Source organism: Phyllobates terribilis, unplaced genomic scaffold (assembly GCF_046119375.1).
Source record: "Phyllobates terribilis strain yellow unplaced genomic scaffold, ASM4611937v1 Scaffold_3__8_contigs__length_932513732, whole genome shotgun sequence".
Taxonomy (NCBI): Eukaryota; Metazoa; Chordata; class Amphibia; order Anura; family Dendrobatidae; genus Phyllobates; species Phyllobates terribilis.
Window position 1 is genome coordinate 931,607,938 of NW_027362763.1, and position 23,604 is coordinate 931,631,541.

Here is a 23,604-nt window from a genome sequence, read left to right on the forward strand (position 1 = left end):
AATTGTAAAAATATTTAAAAAAGAATGAAAAAAATAATCCACCAAAAATAAAAATATAATGTACCCATCAATAAATATTATTATAAAAAAAAAAAAAAAAACAATAAAAGTACACATATTTGGTATCGCCGCGTCCGGAACGACCAGTCCTATAAAATTTTCCCACTAGTTAACCCCTTCAGTGAACACGGTAAAAAAATAAATAAAAAACCAAGCAAAAAAACAATGCTTTATCACCATACCGCCAAACAAAAAATGGAATAACACGCGATCAAAGTGACGAATATAAATAAAAATGGTACCGATGAAAACGTCATCTTGTCCCGCAAAAAACAAGCTGCCATACAGCTCCATCAGCCGAAAAATAAAAAAGTTATTCCTCTCAGAATAAAGCTATGCTAAAAAACAATTTTTTCTATAAAATTGCTTTTATTATGTAAAAGTGCAAAACATAGAAAAACGATATAAATGTGGTACCACTGTAAACGTACTGACCCGAAGAATAATGATGCCTTATCAATTTCACCACACGCAGAACAGAATAAAAAAAAAAAAAAAACAGTTCCTGAATTGTTGGTTTTTGTTTATTCTGCCTCCCAAAAATCGGAACAGAAAGCGATCAAAAAATGTCACGTGCCTGAAAATGGCACCAATAACAACGTCAACTCATCCCGCAAAAAACAAGACGTCACATGACTGTCTGGCAAAATCTTGAAAAGTTATAGCTCTCAAAATATGGCGATGCAAAAACTAGATTTTACAAAAAATGCGTCTTTTAGTGTGTGACAGCTGTCAGTCATAAAAACCCCATATGATTCTGGTAACGCTGTAGTCTCACCGACCCGAAGAATAAGGTCGTCTAATCACTTATACCGCACGAGGAACGGCATAAAAAATAAACTCTCGGGTTAGGGTTGTGCTAGGGTTAGGGTTGGGCTAGGGTTAGGGCTAGGGTTAAGGCTAGGTTTGGGGTTAGGGTTGTGATGGGGTTGGGATTTTTTTCAAAAGTAAGAAAAAAAGATGACGATATGGTGACTAGTGTTGAGCGCAAGTGCTCGCTACTTGAGTTTGCATCGGGTGCTCTGGTATGCATTGAGTATCATGGGTATTTGAGTGACATGCTCGAGTCTCCGCCCCATATGCTTCGCGGCCAAAAAAACATTGCGGGGATTGCCTGCCATGCATGAGCGATCCCCGCATGTTTTTTTTGGGTGTCTAATAACCATGAAACATGCGGGGCAGGGACTCGAGCATGTCACTTGAGCACACGCAGTACATGGTGCATACCTGAGTACCCAATGCAAACTCAAGTAGCGAGCACTTGCGCTCAAGACTAATGACAACTTATTCAATATAATGACCTAATGTCATCAAATTCTGTGTCGTACCTCTGGGTTCAAAATGTTCACTATACCGCTTAATAAAATCCTTGAGGGGTACAGTTTCCAAAATGGGGTCACTTGTGGGGGAGCTCCACTGTTTAGGCACATCAGGGGCTCTCCAAATGCGACATGGTGTCCGCTAACAAATTGAATGGAAAATCGGCTCAAATTGTTAGTGGACGCCATGTTGCATTTGGAGAGCCCCTGCGTGCCTAAACATTGGAGCTCCCCCACAAGTGACCCCATTTTGGAAACTAGACCCCCCAAGGCACCTATCTAGATGCATAATGAGCATTTGGAACCCCCAGGTGCTTCACAAATTGATTCGTAAAAATGAAAAAGTGTTTTTTTTTTCCACTTTTTAATTTTTTACGAATCAATTTGTGAAGCACCTGGGGGTTCCAAGTGCTCACTATGCATCTAGATAGGTGCCTTGGGAGGTCTAGTTTCCAAAATGGGGTCAATTGTGGGGGAGCTCCAATGTTTAGGCACACAGGAGCTCTCCAAACGCAACATGGTGTCCTCTAACAAATTGGAACCATGTCGCGTTTGGAGAGCCCCTGTGTGCCTAAACATTAGAGCTCCCCCACAAGTGACCCCATTTTGGAAACTAGACCACCCAAGGCACCTACCTAGATGCATAGTGAGCACTTGGAACCCCCAGGTGCTTCACAAATTGATTCGTAAAAATGAAAAAGTTTTTTTTTTCCACTTTCTCATTTTTACAAATCAATTTGTGAAGCACCTGGGGGTTCCAAGTGCTCACTATGCATCTAGATAGGTGCCTTGGGTGGTCTATTTTCCAAAATGGGGTCACTTGTGGGGGAGCTCCAATGTTTAGGCACACAGGGGCTCTCCAAACGCAACATGGCGTCCGCTAATTATTCAAGTAAATTTTACAATCAAAAAGTCAAAAGGCGCTCCTTCCCTTCCGAGCCCTGCCGTGTGCCCAAACAGTGTTGTTCCCCACATATGGGGTATCTGCGTGCCCAGGAGAAATTGCACAATAAATTTTGGGGTCAATTTTTTCTTGTTACCCCTGTGAAAATAAAAAATATTGGGTCTAAAGTAACATTTTTGTGAAAAAAGTTAAATGTTAATTTTTTTCTTCCACATTCAAAAAATTCCTGTGAAGCACCTGAAGGGTTAATAAAGTTCTTGAATGTGGTTTTGAGCACCTTGAGGGGTGCAGTTTTTAGAATGGTGTCACTTTTGGGTATTTTCTGTCATAAAGACCTCTCAAATTGACTTCAAATGTGATGTGGTCCCTAAAAAAATGGTTTTGTAAATTTTGTTGGTAAAATGAGAAATTGCTGGTCAACTTTTAACCCTTTTAGCTCCCTAACAAAAAAAAATTTGGATCTAAAATTGTGCTGATGTAAAGTACACATGTGGGAAATGTTATTTATTAAGTATTTTGTGTGACATATCTGTCTGATTTAAGGGCATAAAAATTCAAATTTTGAAAATTGCAAAATTTTTAAAATTTTTGCAAAATTTCCGTTTTTTTCACAAATAAACGCAAGTGATATCGAAGAAATTTTACCAAAATCATGAAGAACAATATGTCACGAAAAACAATCTCAGAATCAGGGGGATCTGTTGAAGCGTTCCAGAGTAATTACCTCATAAAGTGACAGTGGTCAGAATTGTAAAAATTGGCCTGGTCATTAACGTGCAAACCACCCTCGGGGGCAAAGGGGAAATAGAATAATGGGCCTCATATAATGCTCCATATAGAATAATAGGCCCCGTATAACACTCCAAACAGAATTAAAAAAAAACACATATTGCTCCATACAGCATAATGGGCACATTATAATGTTCCGTACAGAAAAATGGAACCCATATAATGCTCCATGCCGAATAATGGGCACCATATAATGCCCCATACAGTACAATGAACCCAATATAATGCTCCATGCAGAATAAATAACCTCATATAATGCTTCATACAGAATAATAGGCCCAATATAAAGCTCCACACAGAATAATATGCTCCTATAATGCTCCATACAAAATAATTTACCCCATATATTGCTCTTTACAGAATAATGGGCCCTATATAATGCTCCAAACAGAATAATGGAAACATATAATGCTTCATACATTATAATGGGCCCAATATAAAGCTCCATACAGAATAATGGAACCCATATAAAGCTCCAAACAGAATAATTGGACCCATATAATGCTCCATACAGAAGTATATGGGTCCATTATTCTTTTTGTAGCATTATATTGTGCCCATTATTCTAAATGGAGCATTATATGACGCCCATTATTCTGTATGGGGCAATATATGGGGTCCATTATTCTGTATGAAGCATTATATGAGTTCCATTATTCTGCATGGAGCAATATATGGGGTCCATTGTAGTTTACCGGGCATTATATGGTGCCCATTATTCTTTATGGAGCATTATATGAGTTCCATTTTTCTCTATGGAACATTGTATTGGACCCATTTTGCTGTATAGAACAATATATGTTTTTTATTATTCTGTTTATAGTATTATATGGGGCTTATTAATCTATATGGAACATTATATGAGGCCCATTATTCTATATGGAACAATATATGGAGTTCTTTGTTTTCTATGGAGCATTATGCGGGTCCCATTGTTCTATTCGAAGCATTAAACGAGGCCCATTATTCTGAATGGAGCATTATATGGGTTCCATTATTCTGTATGGGGCTTTATATTGGGTCTATTACTCTGTATGAAGCAGTATTTGAGGTCCTTTACTCTGTATGGAGCATTATACGGGGCCCATTATTCTATATGAAGCATTATACGAGGCCCATTATTCTGAATGGAGCATTATATGGGTCCAATTATTCTGTTGGGAGCATTATATGGGTCCAATTATTCTGTATGGAGCTTTATATTGGGTCTATTACTCTGTATGAAGCAGTATTTGAGGTCCTTTATTCTGTATGGAGCATTATATGGTGTCCATTGTACTGTATGGGGCATTATATGGTGCCCATTATTCGGTATGGAGCATTATATGGGTACCATTTTTTATTATGGAACATTATATTGGGCCAATTATGCTGTATGGAGCAATATATGTTTTTTAATTCTCTTTGGAATATTATCTGGGGCCTATTATTCTATATGGAGCATTATATGAGGCCCATTATTCTATAAGGAACAATATATGGAGTCCTTTTTCTGTATGGAGCAGTATATGGGGTCCATTATTCTGTATGAAGCATTACATGGGTCTAATTATTCTGTTTGGTGCATTATATGGGTTCCATTATTCTGTATGGAGCTTTATATTGGGCCCATTATTCTGTATGGAGCATTATATGTTTCCATTATTCTGTTTGGAGCATTATAATAGGCCCATTATTCAGTATAGAGCAATATATGGGGTCTATTATTCTGCATGGAGCTTTATATTGGGTCCATTATTCTGCAAGAAGCATTATATGGGTCCATTATTCTTTTTGGAGCATTATATGGGGCCCATTATTCTGTATGAAACATTATATGAGTTCCATTATTCTGTATGGAACAATATATGGGGTCCATTGTACTTTACCGGGCATTATATGGTGCCCATTATTCTGTATGAAGCTTTATATTGGGCCTATTACTCTGTATGAAGCATTATATGAGGTCCATTATCCTGTATGGAGCAATATATGAGATCCATTGTACTTTTCGAAGCATTATATGAGGCCTATTATTCTGTGTGGAGCATTATATGGGTTCCATTATTCTGTAGGGAACATTATGTTGGGCCCATTATTCTGTATGAAGCAATATATGGAATTCTTTATTCTGTTTGGAGTATTATAGGAGGCACATTATTCTGTATGGAGGATTATAGGAGGCCCATTATTCTGTATAGAGATATATATGGGGTTCTTTATTCTGTTTGAAGCATTATATGGGTCCATTATTCTTTTTGCAGCATTATATTGTGCCCATTATTCTATATGGAGCATTATATGAGACCCATTATTCTGTACGGTTCAATATATGGGGTACTTTATTCTGTATTGAGCATTATATGAGGTCCATTATTCTGTATGGAGCAATATATGGGGTCCATTGCAATGTACGGGACATTATATGGCGCCTATTATTCGGTATGGAGCATTATATGGGTTCCATTTTTCTCTATGGTCCCATTATGCTGTATGGAGCAATATATGTTTTTTTTTATTCTGTTTGGAGTATTATACGGAGACTATTATTCATTATGCAGCATTATATGAGGCCCTTTTTTCTATATGGAACAATATATGAAGTTCTTTATTCTTTATGGAGCATTATACGGGGCCCATTATTCTATATGAAGCATTATACGAGGCCCATTATACTGTATGGAGCATTATATGGGTCCAATTATTCTTTTTGGAGCATTATATGGGTTCCATTATTCTGTATGGAGCTTTATATTGGGACCATTATTCTATAAGTAGCATTATATGAGGCCCATTATTCTGTATGGAGCAATACATGGGGTTCTTTAGTCGGTTTGGAGTATTATAGGGGGCACTTTATTCTGTATGGAGGATTATAGGAGGTCCATTATTCTGTAAGGAACAATATATGAGGTCCAATGTACTTAATGGTGCATTATATGGGGCTCATTATTCTGTATGAAGCATTATATGAGGTCCATTATTCTGTATGGAGCAATATATGGGGTCCATTGTACTTTACGGGGCATTATATGGTTCCCATTATTCTGTAAGGAGCTTTATTTTGGGACTATTATTCTGTATCAAGCAATTCTGGGGTTCTTTATTCTGTTTGGAGTAATAGGGGGCACATTATTCTGTATGGAAGATTATAGGAGGCCCATTATTCTATATGGAGCAATTTATGGGGTCCATTATTCTGTATGGAGCAATATATGGGGTTCTTTATTCTGTTTTGAGTATTATAAGGGGCCTATTATTCTATATGGAGCATTATATGAGGCCCATTATTCTATATGGTAGAATATATGGAGTTCTTTATTCTGTTTGGAGCATTATATGGGGTCCATTATGCTGTATGAAGCATTATATGAGGTCCATTATTCTGTTTGGAGCATTATATTGTGCCCATTATTCTATATGGAGCATTATATGAGGCCCATTATTCTGCATGGGGCAATATATGGGGTTCTTTATTCTGTATGGACCATTACATGGGGTCCATTATTCTGTATGAAGCATTATATGAGGTCCATTATTCTGTATGGAGCAATATATGGGGTCCATTGTACTTTACGGGTCATTATATGGTCCCCATTATTGGGTATGGAGCATTATATGGGTTCCATTTTTCTGTATGGAACATTATACTGGGCGCATTATCCTGTATAGAGCAATATATGGGGTTCTTTATTCTGTTTGGAGTATTATAGGACGCACATTATTCTGTATGGAGGATTAAAGGAGGCACAATATTCTGTATGGAGAAATGTATGGGTTCCATTATTCTGTATAGAGCAATGTATGGGGTCCATTAATCTATATGGAAAAACATACGGAATTCTTAATTCTGTATGGAGCATTACATGTGGTCCATTATTCGGTATGGAGCAATATATGGGTCCAATTATTCTGTTTGGAGCATTATATGGGTTCCATTATTCTGTATGGAGCTTTATCTTGGGTCTATTATTCTGTATGAAGCATTATATGCTTCCATTATTCTGTTTAGAGCATTAAATGGGGCCCATTATTCTGTATAGAGCAGTATATGGGGTCCATTATTCTGTATGGGGCAATAAATGTTTTTTTTTTTTCTGGATGGAGCATTATATGCGGTCCATTATTCTGTATGAAGCATTATATGAGGTCCATTATTCTGTATGGAGCAATAGATGTCGTCCATTGCACTTTACGGGCATTATTTGGTGCCCATTATTCGGTATGGAGCATTATATGGATTCCACTATTCTGTAGGGAACATTATATTGGGCCCATTATTCTGTATGGAGCAATATATGGGATTCTTCATTCTGTCTGGAGTATTATAGGAGGCACATTATTCTGTATGGAGGAATAAAGGAGGCACATTATTCTGTATGGAGAAATGTATGGGGTCCATTATTCTGTATAGAGCAATATATGGGGTCCATTATTCTATATGGAGCTTTTTAAAGGGTCCATTATTCTGTAAGAAGAATTATATGGGTCCATTATTCTTTTTGGAGCATTATATTGTGCCCATTATTCTATATGGAGCATTATATGAGGACCATTATTCTGTATAGGGCAATATATGGGGTTCTTTATTCTGTATGGAGCTTTATATGTGGTCCATTATTCTGTAAGGAGCATTATATGGTGCCCATTATTCGGTATGGAGCATTATATGGGTTCCATTTTTCTGTACGGAACATTATATTGAGCCTATTATGCTGTATGGAACAATATATGTTTTTTTATTCTGTTTCGAGTATTATACCAGGCCTATTATTCTATATGGAGCATTATATTAGTCCCATTATTCTATATGGAACAATGTATGGAGTTCTTTATTCTGTATGGAGCATTATAAGGGGCCCATTATTCTATATGAAGCATTATACGAGGCCCATTTTTCTGTATGGAGCATTATATGGGTCCAAGTATTCTGTTTGGAGCATTATATGGGTTCCATTATTCTGTATGGAGCTTTATATTGGGCCCATTATTCTGTATGAAGAATTATATGTTTCCATTATTCTGTTTGGAGCATTATATGCAGCCCATTATTCTGTATGGAGCAATATATGGGGTCCATTATTGTGTATAGAGCTTTATATTAGGTCTATTATTCTGTATGAAGCATTATATGAGGTCGATTATTCTATATGGTGCAAAATATGAGGTCCATTGTACTTTACGGGGCATTATATGGTGCCCATTATTCGGTATGTAGCATTATATGGGTTCCTTTATTCGGTAGGGAATTATATTGGGTCCATTGTTCTGTATGGAGCTATATATGGGGTTCTTTATTCTGTTTGGAGTATTATAGGGGCACATTATTCTGTATGGAGAATTATAGGAGGTTCATTATTCTGTATGAAGCAATATATGAGGTCCATTGTACTTTACAGGGTATTATATGGGGCCTATTATTTTGCATGAAGCATTATATGAGGTCCATTATTCTGTATGGAACATTATCTTGGGTCCATTATTCTGTATGGAGCAATATATGTTTTTTTCTATTCTGTTTGGTGTACTATACCGGGCCTATTATTCTATATGTATCATTATATGATGCCCATTATTCTTTATGGAACAATATATGGAGTTCTTTAGTCTGTTTGCAGCATTATATGGGGCCCATTATTCTATATCAAGCATTATACGAGTCTCATTATTCTATATATAGCATTATATGGGTCCAATTATACTGTTTGGAGCATTGCATGGGTTCCATTATTCTGTATGAAGCTTTCTATTGGGCCCAATATTCTGTATGAAGCATTATATGTTTCCATTATACTGTATGGAGCATTATATGGGTCCAATTATTCTCTATAGAGCAATAGATGGGGTACATTATTCTGTATGGAGCTTTATATTGGGCCCATTATTTTATATGAAGCATTTTACGATGCCCATTATTCTGTACGGAGCATTATATGGGTCCAATTATTCTGTTTGGAGCATTATATGGGTCCAATTATTCTATTTGGAGCATTATATGGGTTCCATTATTCTCTATGGACCTTTTTTTGGGGCCCATTATTTTGTATGGAACAATGTATGGGGTTCTTTATTCTGTTTGGAGTATTATTGGGGGCCTATTATTCTATATGGAGCATTATATGAGGTCTATTATTCTATATGGAACAATATATGGAGTTGTTTATTCTGTATAGAGCATTATACGGGGCCCATTATTCTATATGAAGCATTATACGAGGCCCATTATTCTGTATGGAGCATTATTTGGGTCCAATTATTCTGTTTGGAGCATTATATGGGTCCAATTATTCTGTAGGAGCTTTATATTGGGCCTATTATTTCGTATGTGCATTATATGAGGTCCATTATTCTGTATGGAGCAATATATGAGGTCCATTGTACTTTACGGGGTATTTTATGGCGCCCATTATTCGGTTTGGAGCATTATATGGGTTCCATTGTTCTGTAGGGCACATTATATTGGGCCCATTATTCTGTATGGAGCAATATATGGGGTTCTTTATTCTGTTTGAAGTATTATAGGGGGCACAATATTCTGTATGGAGGTTTATAGGAGGCCCATTATTCTGTATGGTGCAATATATGGGGTTCATTATTCTGTATATAGCAATATATGGGGTTCATTATTCTGTATGGAGCTTTATATTGGGTCAGTTAATCTGTAAGAAGCATTATATGGGTCCATTATTCTTTTTGGAGCATTATATTGTGCCCATTATTCTTTATGGAACATTATATGAGGCCAATTATTCTGTATGGGGCAATATAAAGTTTTTTTTATTCTGTATAGAGCATTATATGGGGTCCATTATTCTGTATAAAGCATTACATGAGGTCCATTATTCTGTATGGAGCAAAATATGGGGTCCTTTTTACTTTGCGGTGCATTATATGGAGCCCATTATTCTGTATGGAGCATTATATGGGTTGCATTTTTCTGTATGGAACATTATATTGGGCCCATTATGCTGTATGAATCGTTATATGTTTCCATTATTCTGTTTGGAGCATTATATGGGGCCCATTATTCTATATAGAGCAATATATGGGGTCCTTTATTCTGTGTGGGGCAATATATGGGGTCCATTGTACTTTACGGGGCATTATATGGGGCCCATTTTTCGGTATGGCGCATTATATGGGTTCCATTATTCTGCGGAGAACATTATATTGGGCCCATTATTCTGTATGGAGCAATATATGGGGTTCTTTATTCTATTTGGAGTTTTATAGGGGCCACATTATTCTGTTTGGACTATAATAGGAGGCCCATTATTCTGTATGCAGCAATATATGAGGTCCATTATTCTGTATAGAGCAATACATGGGGAACATTATTCTGTATGAAGCTTTATATTGTGTCCATTATTCTGTAAGAAGCATTATATGAGTCCATTATTCTTTTTGGAGCGTCATATTGTGCCATTATTCTATGTGGAGCATTATATGAGGTCCATTATTCTGTATGGGGCAATATATGGGGTTCTTTATTCAGTATGGAGCATTATATGGGGTCCATTATTCTGTATGAAGTATTATATGAGGTCCATTATTCTGTATGGAGCAATATATGGGGTCGATTGTACCTTACGGGGCTTTATATGGTGCCCATTATTCGGTATGGAGCATTATATATGTTCCATTTTTCTGTCTGGAACATTATATTGAGCCCATTATGCTGTATGGAGCAATATATGTTTTTTTTATTCTGTTTCAAGTATAATACGGTGCCTATTATTCTATATGGAGCATTATATTAGTCCCATTATTCTATATGGAACAATATATGGAGTACTTTATTCTGTATGGAGCATTATAAGGGTCCCATTATTCTATATGAAGCATTATACGAGGCCCATTTTTCTGTATGGAGCATTATATGGGTGCAATTATTCTGTTTGGAGCATTATATGGGTTCCATTATTCTGTTTGGAGCTTTATATTGTGCCCATTATTCTGTATGAAGCATTATATGTTTCCATTATTCTGTTTGGAGCATTATATGGAGCCCATTATTCTGTATGGAGCCATATATGGGGTCCATTATTCTGTATGGAGCTTTATATTGGGCCTATTATTCTGTATGAAGCGTTATATGAGGTCTATTATTCTGTATGGAGCAATATATGAGGTCCATTGTACTTTTTCGGGCATTATATGGTGCCCATTATTCGGTATGGAGCATTATATGGGTTACTTTATTCGGTAGGGAACATTATATTGGGTCCATTATTCTGTATGGAGCTATATATGGGGTTCTTTATTCTGTTTGGAGTATTGTAGGGGGCACATTATTCTGTATGGAGGATAATAGGAGGTTCATTATTCTGTATGAAACAATATATGAGGTCTATTGTACTTTACAGGGCATTATATGGGGCCTATTATTCTGCATGAAGCATTATATGAGGTCCATTATTCTGTATGGAACATTATACTGGGCCCATTATGCTGTATGGATCAATATATGTTTTTTTTATTTTGTTTGGAGTACTATACCGGGCCTATTATTCTATATGTAGCATTATATGATGCCCATTATTCTATATGGAACAATATATGGAGTTATTTAGTCTGTTTGGAGCATTATATGGGGCCCATTATTCTATATCAAGCATTATACGATGCTCATTATTCTGTATATAGCATTATATGGGTCCAATTATTCTATTTGGAGCATTGTATTTGTTCCATTATTCTGTATGGAGCTTTATATTGGGCCCATTATTCTGAATGAAGCACTATATATTTCCATTATTCTGTATGCAGCATTATATAGGTCCAATTAATCTGTATAGAGAAATCAATATATGGGGTACATTATTCTGTATGGAGCTTTATTTTGGGCCCATTATTTTATATGAAGCATTATACGATGCCCATTATTCTGTACGGAGCATTACAGGGGTCCAATAATTCTGTTTGGAGCATGATATGGGTTCCATTATTCTGTATGGAGCTCTTTTTGGGCCCATTATTCTGTATGCAACAATGTATGTTTTTTTTATTCTGTTTGGAGTATTCTAGGGGGCCTATTATTCTATATGGAGCATTATATGAGGCCTATTATTCTATATGGAACAATATATGGAGTTCTTTATTATGTATAAAGCATTATACAGGGCCAATTATTCTATATGAAGCATTATACGAGGCCCATTATTCTGTATGGAGCAATATATGAGGTTCATTGTACTTTACAGGGCATTATATGGGGCCCATTTTTCGGTATGGAGCATTATATGCATTCCATTATTCTGTAGAGAACATTAAATTGGGCCCATTATTCTGCATGGGGCAATATATGGGGTTCTTTATTCTGTATGGAGCATTATATGGAGTCCATTATTCTGTATGAAGCATTATATGAGGTCCATTATTCTGTTTGGAGCAATATATGTGGTCCATTGTAGTTTACGGGGCATTATATGGTGCCCATTATTCGGTATGGAGCATTATATGGGTTCCATTTTTCTGTATGGGACATTATATTGGGCCTATTATGCTGTATGGAGCAATATATGTTTTTTTTTATTTTGTTTTGAGTATTTTACTGGGCCTATTATTATATATGGGTCATTATATGTGGCCCATTATTCTATATGGAACAATATACGGCGTTCTTTATTCTGTATGGACAATTATACGGGGCCCATTTTTCTATATGAAGCATTATACGAGGCCCATTATTCTGTATGGAGCATTATATGAGTCCAATTATTCTGTTTGGAGCATTATTTGGGTTCCATTATTCTGTACCGAGCTTTATATTGGGTCCATTATTCTGTATGAAGCATTATATGTTTCTATTATTCTGTTTGAAGCATTATATGAGGCCCATTATTCTGTATAGAGCAATATATGGGGTCCATTATTCTGTATGGAGCATTATATGGGGCCCATTATTCTGTATGGAGCTTTATATTGGGCCTATTATTCTGTATGAAGCATAATATGAGGTCCTTTATTCTGTATGGTGCATTATATGGGGTCTATTGTACTGTATGGGGTATTATTTGGTGCCCTTTATTCGGTATGGAGCATTATATGGGTTCCAATTTTCTGTCTGGAACATTATATTGAGCCCATTATGCTGTGTGGAGCAATATATGGGGTTCTTTATTCTGTTTGGAGTATTATAGGGGGCACATTATTCTGTATGAAGGATTAAAGGATGACCATTATTCTGTATGGAGCAATATATGAGGTCCATTATTCTGTACAGAGCAATATATGGGGTCCATTACTCTGTATTGAGCTTTGTATTGGGTCCATTATTCTGTAAGCAGCATTATATGAGTCCATATTTCTTTTTGGAGCATGATATTTTCCCCCTTTTTCTATATGGAACATTATATGAGGCCCATTATTCTGCATTGGGCAATTTATGGGGTACTTTATTCTGTATGGAGCATTATATGAGGTCCATTATTCTGTATGAAGCAATATATGGGGTCCATTGTACTTTACGGGGCATTATATGGTGAAAATTATTCGGTATGGAGCATTATATGGGTTCCATTTTTCTGTATGGAATATTATATTGGGCCCATTATGCTGTATGGAGCAATATATGTTTTTTTTTATTCTGTTTGGAGTATTATACGGGGCCTATTAATCTATATGGAGCATTATATGAGGCCCATTATTCTATATCGAACAATATATGGAGTTCTTTATTCTGTATGGAGCATTATACGGGGCCCATTATTCTATATGAATCATTATACGAGGCCCATTATTCTGTTTGCATCATTATATGGGTCTAATTATTCTGTTTGGAGCATTATATGGGTTCCATTATTCTGTATGGAGCTTTTTATTGGGTCTATTATTCTGTTTGAAGCATTATATGAGGTCCATTATTCTGTATGGAGCAATACATGAGGTCCATTGTACTTTACGGGGCATTAAATTGGGCCCATTATTCGGTATGGAGCATTATATGGGTTTCATTATTCTATAGGGAACATTATATTGGGCCCATTATTCTGTATGGAGCAATATATGTGGTTCTTTATTCTGTTTGGAGTATTATAGAGGGCAAACTATTCTGTATGGATGATTATAGGAGGCCCATTATTCTGTATGGAGAAATATATGAGGTCCATTATTCTGTATAGAGAAATATATGGGGTCCATTACTCTGTATTGAGCTTTGTATTGGGTCCATTATTTTGTAAGAAGCATTATATGGGACCATCATTCTTTTTGTAGCATTATATTGTGCCCCTTATTCTATATGGAGCATTATATGAGGCCCATTATTCAGCATGGGGCAATATATGGGGTTCTTTATTCTGTATGGAGCATTATATGAGGTCCATTATTCTGTATGGAGCAATGTATGGGGTCCATTGTATTTTACGGGGCATTATATGTTGCCAATTATTCGGTATGGAGCATTATATGGGTACCATTTTTCTGTATGGAATATAATATTGGGCACATTATGCTGTATGGAGCAATATATCTTTTTTTTAATTCTGTTGGAGCATTATACGGGGCCTAAAATTCTATATGAAGCATTATATGAGGCCCATTATTCTCTAGGGAACAATATATGGAGTTCTTTATTCTGTATCGAGCATTATACGGGGCCCATTATTCTATATGAAGCATTATACAAGGCCCATTATTTTGTATGGAACATTATGTGGGTCCAAAAATTCTGTTTGGAGCATTATATGGGTTCCATTATTCTGTATAGAGCAATATATGGGGTCCATTATACTTTATGGGGCAATATATGGTGTACTTTATTCTGTATGGAGCATTATATGGGGTCCATTATTCTGTATGAATCATTAAATGAGGTCCATTGTTCTGTATGGAGCAATACATGAGATCCATTGTACTTTACGGCGCTTTATATGGGACTCATTATTCGGTATGGAGTATTATATGGGTTCCAATATTCTGTAGGGAACATTATATTGGGCCCATTATACTGTATGGAACAATATATGGGGTTCTCTATTCTGTTTGGAGTATTATAGGGGGCACATTATTCTGTATGGAGGATTATAAGAGGCCCATTATTCTGTATGGAGCAATATATGGGGTCCATTATTCTGTATAGGGCAATATATGGGGTCCATTATTCTGTATGGAGCTTTCTATTGGGTCCCTTATTTTGTAAGAAGCATTATATGGGTCCATTTTTCTCTTTGGTGCATTATATTGTGCCCATTATTCTATATGGAGCATTATATGAGGCCCGTTATTCAATATTTAACAATATATGGTGTTCTTTATTCTATATGGAGCATTATATGGGGCACATTATTCTATATGAAGCATTATACGAGTCCTATTATTCTGTATGGAACATTATATGGGTCCAATTATTCTGTTTGGAGCAATATATGGGTTCCATTATTCTGTATGGATCTTTATATTGGGTCCATAATTCTGTAAGAAGCATTATATGGGTCCATTATTCTCTTTGGAGCATTATATGGTGCCCATTATTCTATATGGAGCGTTATATGAGGCCCATTATTCTGTTTTGAGCTTTATATTGGGTCAATTATTCTGTAAGAAGCATTATATGGGTCCATTAATCTGTATGAAGCATTATATGAGGTCCATTATTCTGTATGGAGCAATATATGGGGTCCATTGTACTTTACGGGGCATTATATGGTGCCATTTTTCGGTATTGAGCACTATATGGGTTCCATTTTTCTGTATGGAACATTATATTGGGCCAATTATGCTGTATGGAGCAATATGGTTTTTTTTTATTCTGTTTGGAGTGTTATACGTGGCCTATTATTCTATATGGAGCATTATATGATGCTCATTATTCTATATGGAACAATACATGGAGTTCTTTATTCTGTATGTAGTATTATACGGGGCCCATTTTTCTCTATGAAGCATTATACGAGGCCCATTATTCTGTATGGAGCATTATATGGGTCCAATTATTCTGTTTGGAGCATTATATGGGTTCCATTATTCTGTATGGAGCTTTATATTGGGCCCATTATTCTGTATGAACTATTATCTGTTTCCATTATTCTGTTTGGAGCATTATATGGGGCCCACGATTCTGTATAGAGCAATATATGGGGTCCATTATTCTGTATGGAGCTTTATATTGGGTTCATTATTATGTAAGAAGCATTGTATAGGTCCATTATTATTTTTGGAGCATTATGTTGAACCTCTTTATCTATATGGAGCATTATATGAGGCTCATTGTTCTGTATGGGGCAATATATGGGCTTCTTTATTCTGTGTGGAGCATTATATGGAATCCATTATTCTGTATGAAGCATTATATGAGGTTCATTATTCTGTATGGAGCAATATATGGGGTCCGTTGTACTTTACGAGGCATTATATGGTGCCCATTATTCAGTATGGAGCATTATATGGGCTCCATTTTTCTGTATGGAACATTAAATTGGGCCCATTATGCTGTATGGAGCAATATATGTTTTTTTTATTGTGTTTGGAGTATTATACAGGGCATATTATTCTATATGGAGCATTATATGAGGCCCATTATTCTATATGGAACAACATATGGAGTTCTTTATTCTGTATGGAACATTATACGGGGCCCATTACTCTATATGAAGCATTATACGAGGCTCAGAATTCTGTATGGAGCATTATATGGGTCGAATTATTTTGTTTGGAGCATTATATGGGTCCAATTATTCTGTTTGGAGCATTATATGGGTTCCATTATTCTGTTTTGAGCTTTATATTGGGCCTATTATTCTACATGATGAATTATATGAGGTCCATTATTCTGTATGGAGCAATATATGAGGTCCATTGTACTTTATGGGGCATTATATGGGGCCCATTTTTCGGTATGGAGCATTATATGGGTTCCATTATTCTGTAGGGAACATTATATTGGGCCCATTTTTCTGTATGGAGCAATATATGGGCTTCTTTATTCTGTTTGGACATTATAGGGGCTACATTATTCTGTATGGAGGATTAAAGTAGGCCCATTATTCTGTATGGAGCAATATATGGGGTCAATTATTCTGAATGTAGCATTATATTGGGTCCATTGTATTGTATGGAACATTAAATTGGGCTCAAAATTTGGCATGGAGCATTAAATGGGTTTTATTATTCTGTATGGAGAATTATAAGGGGCCCATAATTCTATATGGAGTATTATATGAAGCCCATTATTCTGTATTGAGCAATAAATAGGGTTCTTTATTCTTTTTGGAGTATTATACGGGGCCTATTATTCTGTATGGAGCATTACATGAGGCCCATTATTCTATATTGAACAATATACGGATTTCTTTATTCTTTATGGAGCATTATACGGGGCCCATTATTCTATATGAAGCATTATACGAGGCCCATTACTCTGTGTGGAGCATTATATGGGTCCAATTAATCTGTTTGGAGCACTATATGGGTTTCATTATTCTGTAAAGAGCTTTATATTTGGCCTATTATTCTGTTTTAAGCATATATGAGGTCCTTTATTCTGTATGGAGCATTATATGGGGTCCATTGTACTCTATGGGCCATTATATTGTGCCCGTTTTTAGGTATGGAGCATTATATGGGTTCCATTTTTCTGTATGGAGCTTTATATTGGGCCTATTATTCTGTATGAAGCATTATATGTTTCCATTATTCTATATGAAGAATTATACGAGGCCCATTATTCTGTATGGAGCATTAAATGGGTACAATTATTCTGTTTGGAGCATTATATTGGTTCCATTATTCTGTATGGAGCTTTACATTGGGCCCAATATTCTGTATGAAGCATTATATGTTTCCATTATTCTGTTTGGAGCATGATATGGGGCCCATTATTCTGTATAGAGCAATATATGGGGTCCATTATTCTGTATGGAGCATTATATGGAGCCCATTATTCTGTATGGAGCTTTATATTGGGCCTATTATTCTGTATGAAGCATTATATGAGGTCCACTTTTCTGTATTGTGCAATATATGAGGTCCATTTTACTTTTTGGGGCATTATATGGGGCCCATTATTCTGCATGAAGCATTATATGAGTTCCATTATTCTGTATGGAGCAATATATGGGGTCCATTGTACTTTACGGGGCATTATATGGTGCCCATTATTCAGTATGGATCATTATATGGGTTTTATTTTTCTGTATGGAACATTATATTGGGTCCATTTTGCTGTATGGAGCAATATATGTTTTTTTTTAATTCTGTTTGGAGTATTTTACGGGGTCTATTATTTTATATGGAGCTTTATATGAGGCCCATTATTCTATATGGACCAATATATGAAGTTCTTTATTCTGTAAGAGCATTATACGGGGCCCATTTTTATATATGAAGCATTATATGAGGCCCATTATTCTGTATGGAGCATTATATGCGTCCAATTATTCTGTTTGGAGCATTATATGGGACCAATTATTCTATATGGAGCATTATGTGAGACCCATTATTCTGTATGGAGCAATATATTGGGTTCTTTATTCTGTATTCAACATTTTACGCGGCCTATCATTCTTTATGGAGCATTATATGAGGCCCATTATTCTGTATGGAGAAATATAATGGATTCACTGTATTTTAAGGGGCATTATATGGGGCCCATTATTCGGTATGGAGAACCAAATGGGTTCCATTATTCTTTATGGAGCTGTATTTTGGGCCCATTTTTCTGTATATGAAGCATTTTATGGGTCCATTATTCTGTTTGGAATATTATATAGGGCCCATTATTCGGCATGGATCATTAAATGGGTTCCATTATTCTGTATGGAGCTTTTTGTTGGGCCAATTCTTCTGTATGAAGCATTATATGAGGCCCATTACTCTGTATGGTGCAATATATGGGTTCCATTGTACTTCACAGGCCATTATATGGGGACCATTATTCGGTATGGAGCATTAAATGGGTTCCATTATTTTGAATGCTGCATTATATGGGCCCCATTATTCTATTTGGAGCAATATTTGAGGCCCATTATTCTGTATGGGGCAATATATGGGGTACTTTATTCTGTATGGAGCATTATATGGGGTCCATTATTCTGTATGTAGCATTATATGAGGTTCATTATTCAGTATGGAGCAATATATGGGGTCCATTGTACTGTATAGTACATTATAATGGCTGTCTTATTCGATTTGGAGCATTATATGAGTTCCATTATTCTGTATGGAACATTATATGGGCCCATTATTCTATTTGGAGCATTTTTTTGGGCCTATTATTCTATATGGAGCATTATATGAGGCCCATTATTCTGTATGGAGCAATATATGGGGTTCTTTATTCTGTATGGAGCATCATACAGGGCCCAATATTTTATATGGAGCATTATATGAAACCCATTATTCTGCATGGAGCAATTTATGGGGTCCATTGTACTTTACAGGGTATTATATGGGGCCCATTATTCAGTATGGAGCATTATATGGGTTTCATTTTTCAGTATGGAGCATTACATTGGGCCCATTATTCTGTAGAAAGCATTTAATGGGGTCCATTATTCTGTTTGTAGCATTATATTTTGCCCATCATTCGGTATGGAGCATTATACGGGTCCCATTATTCTATATGGAGCATTATATGAAGCCCATTATTCAGTATGGGGCAATATATGGGGTCCTTTATTCTGTATGGAGCATTATATAGGGTCCATTATTCTGTATGGGGCAATATAAGGGTTTCTGAATCTGTATAGATCATTATCTGGGTTCTTTATTCCGTATGGAGCATTATACGGGGCCTATTATTAGGTTTGGAGCATTATATGAGGCCCATTATTCTGTACGGAGCAATATATGTGGTCCATTGTACTGTATGGGGCATTATAGGGAGCCCATTATTCTATATGGAGCATTAGATGAGGCCCATTATTCTGTATGGGGCAATATATGGGGTACTTTATTCTGTATGGAGCATTACATGGGTTCCATTATTCTGTACGCAGCATTATATGAGGCCCATTATTCTGTAAGGAGCAATATATGTGGTCCATTGTACTGTATGGAGCGTTATATGGGGCCCATTATTCGGTATGGATCATTATATGGGGTTTCTTATTCTGTTTGGAGTATTATAGAGGGCCAATTATTCTATATGGAGCATTATTTGAGGTCCATTATTCAGTATGGAGCAATATATGGGGTCCTTTCTACTATATGGGGCATTATATTGGGCACATTATTCGGTATGGAGCATTATATGGGGTCCAGTATTCGGTATGGAGCATTATATGGGGCCCATTATTCTATATGGAACAACTATATGAGCCCATTATTCTGTATAGAGCAATATATGAGGTTCTTTGTTCTGTATTCAGCATTATACTGGGCCCATTATTCTATATGGAGCATTATATGATGCCCATTATTCTGTATGGAGCAATATATGGAGTCCATTGTATTTTTAGGGGTCATTATATGGGGCCCATTATTCGATACGGAGAATTAAATGGGTTCCATTATTCTGTTTGGAGCTGTAATTTGGACCCATTATTCTGTATGAAGCATTTTATGGGTCTATTATTCTGTTTGGAGCATTATATGGGGCCCATTATTCTATATGGAGCAATACATGAGGCTCTTTATTCTGTATGGTGAAGTATATGAGGTTATTTATTCTGTATGGAGCATTATATGTGATCCACTGTACTGTATGGAGTATTATATGGGGCCCATTATTCAGCATGGATCATTAAATGGGTTTAATTATTCTGTATGGAGCTTTTTATTGGGCCCATTCTTCAGTATTAAGCAATATATGAGGCCCATTATTCTGCATGGCGCAATATATGGGGTCCATTGTACTTTACGGGGCATTATATGGGGCCCATTATTCGGTATGGAGCAATAAATCGGTTACATTATTCTGTATGAAGCTTTATTTTGGGCCCATTATTCTGTATGAAGCATTATATGTGTCCATTATTCTGTTTGGAGCCTTATATGGGGCCCATTATTCTATATGGAGCATTATATGAGGACCATTATTCTGTGTGGGGCAATATATGGTGTTCTTTATTCTGAATGGAGCATTATATGTGGTCTATTGTACTGTATGGGGCATTATATGGGGCCCATTTTTCGGCATGGAGCATTAAATGTGTTCCATTATTCTGTATGGAGCTTTATATTGGGCCTGTTACTCTGCATGAAGCATTATATGGGGCCCATTATTCGGTATGGAGCATTATATGAGTTCCATTAATCTGTATGGAACATTTATATTGGGCCCATTATGATGTATGGAGCAATATATAGGGTTCTTTTTTTCTTTCTGGAGTATTATAGTGGTCCCATTTTTCTATATGGAGCATTATATGACGTCCATTATTCTGTATGGAGCAATATATGGGGTTCTTTATTCTGTTTGGAGTATCATACAGGGCCCATTATTCTATATGGAGCATTAGATGAGGCCCATTATTCTGTATGGGGCAATATATGGGGTACTTTATTCTGTATGGAGCATTACATGGGGTCCATTATTCTGTACGCAGCATTATATGAGGCCCATTATTCTGTAAGGAGCAATATATGTGGTCCATTGTACTGTATGGAGCGTTATATGGGGCCCATTATTCGGTATGGAGCATTATATGGGGTTTCTTATTCTGTTTGGAGTATTATAGAGGGCCAATTATTCTATATGGAGCATTATTTGAGGTTCATTATTCAGTATGGAGCAATATATGGGGTCCTTTCTACTATATGGGGCATTTTATTGGGCGCATTATTCGGTATGGAGCATTATATGGGGTCCAGTATTCGGTATGGAGCATTATATGGGGCCCATTATTCTATATGGAACAACTATATGAGGCCAATTATTCTGTATTGAGCAATATATGGGGTTCTTTGTTCTGTATTCAGCATTATACTGGGCCCATTATTCTATATGGAGCATTATATGATGCCCATTATTCTGTATGGAGCAATATATGGAGTCCATTGTACTTTTAGGGGTCATTATATGGGGCCCATTATTCGATACGGAGAATTAAATGGGTTCCATTATTCTGTTTGGAGCAGTAATTTGGACCCATTATTCTGTATGAAGCATTTTATGGGTCTATTATTCTGTTTGGAGCATTATATGGGGCCCATTATTCTATATGGAGCAATACATGAGGCTCTTTATTCTGTATGGTGAAATATATGGTGTTATTTATTCTGTATGGAGCATTATATGTGATCCACTGTACTGTATGGAGTATTATATGGGGCCCATTATTCGGCATGGATCATTAAATGGGTTTCATTATTCTGTATGGAGCTTTTTATTGGGCCCATTCTTCTGTATGAAACATTATATGAGGCCCATTATTCTGTATGGCGCAATATATGGGGTCCATTGTACTTTACGGGGCATTATATGGGGCCCATTATTCGGTATGGAGCTATAAATCGGTTACATTATTCTGTATGAAGCTTTATTTTGGGCCCATTATTCTGTATGAAGCATTATATGGGTCCATTAATCTGTTTGGAGCCTTATATGGGGCTGTCACGCTGTCTCTGTATACTGGAGGTAGGGGGCCTAAGCTGACCCTAAGCTGGGGCCCTGACTAATCCCTCAACCTGGAGGTACTGTTAAAGGTACAGAGGTCCAGGCCACCAGCGTAACCCCTACCTCCTGAGGATCCCTGCACCTAAGTAATCTAGTCCTGAGAAGGACCCCGATCACAACAAAAGGGGACAAGTAATAATATGCCCACACACAGTACTTAGACGAACGAGACAGTACAAGGGAAAAACCAAAACCACCTTGCATACAAAAACTACACAACTACAACAGAGGGAACACCAACGGGAAAGGAGATAAATGATAAAGCGAGGAAGGGAAAAAACTCTCCAAATACACTTATCTCTGAAACTCCAAAAACCACGATCCGCTCTGTTAGTCTGCATGAAATGCTTTCACCGACACTTCCCTAACAGACCAGCAGGCATTTGAAGGAGTCTCACTACAGCAGCATTGATTGCAGCTGGGCGAGGCTGGACCTCGTCTAGCACAGAGAGAGAGAATTAACTCCCTCACTGCCGAAAAACACAAAGCACCAAAAAGTCAGCTGCGAGAAGTCAGGCTGTGTAATCGTGACGATCTTCGTGGCGACACACCCGTGACAGTACCCCCCCTTCTACGAGGGGCCTCCGGACCCTCAGGGCCAGGTTTATCTGGGTGAGTCGTGTGGAAGGCCCGAACTAATCGGTCTGCGTTAATATCCGACGCAGGAACCCACATCCTCTCCTCAGGACCATACCCTTTCCAATGAACCAGGTACTGAAGGGACCGGCGATTAAAGCGTGAATCGATGACCCTCGATACCTGGAACTCCAAGTTACCCTTGACCACCACTGGAGGGGGAGGTAAAGGTGACGGTACCACCGGCGCCACATACCTCTTAAGCAACGATCTGTGGAACACGTTGTGAATTTTAAACGTAGGGGGGAGGTCAAGACGGAATGCCACCGGATTAATAATAGAACTGATTCTGTACGGCCCATGAACCTGGGACCCAGTTTCCAGGAGGGAACCTTAAGTTTTATATTCCTGGTAGACAA